Below are 407 nucleotides of genomic sequence, written 5' to 3'. Positions count from 1 at the left end.
ATCTGGTTCAGGTCTGATGGATCTGGTTCAGGTGTGGTGGATCTGGTTCAGGTCTGATGGATCTGGTTCAGGTCTGATGGATCTGGTTCAGGTCTGATGGATCTGGTTCAGGTCTGATGGATCAGGTTCAGGTCTGGTGGATCTGGTTCAGGTCTGATAGATCTGGTTCAGGTCTGATGGATCTGGTTCAGGTCTGGTGGATCTGGTTCAGGTGTGATGGATCTGGTTCAGGTGTGATGGATCTGGTTCAGGTCTGATGGATCTGGTTCAGGTCTGGTGGATCTGGTTCAGGTCTGATGGATCTGGTTCAGGTCTGGTGGATCTGGTTCAGGTCTGATGGATCTGGTTCAGGTCTGGTGGATCTGGTTCAGGTCTGGTGGATCTGGTTCAGGTCTGGTGGATCTGGT

The sequence above is a fragment of the Austrofundulus limnaeus genome, unplaced genomic scaffold (genome assembly GCF_001266775.1).
Source record: "Austrofundulus limnaeus strain Quisiro unplaced genomic scaffold, Austrofundulus_limnaeus-1.0 Scaffold1841, whole genome shotgun sequence".
Lineage (NCBI taxonomy): Eukaryota > Metazoa > Chordata > Actinopteri > Cyprinodontiformes > Rivulidae > Austrofundulus > Austrofundulus limnaeus.
Note: the sequence above shows the minus strand (reverse complement) of the source record.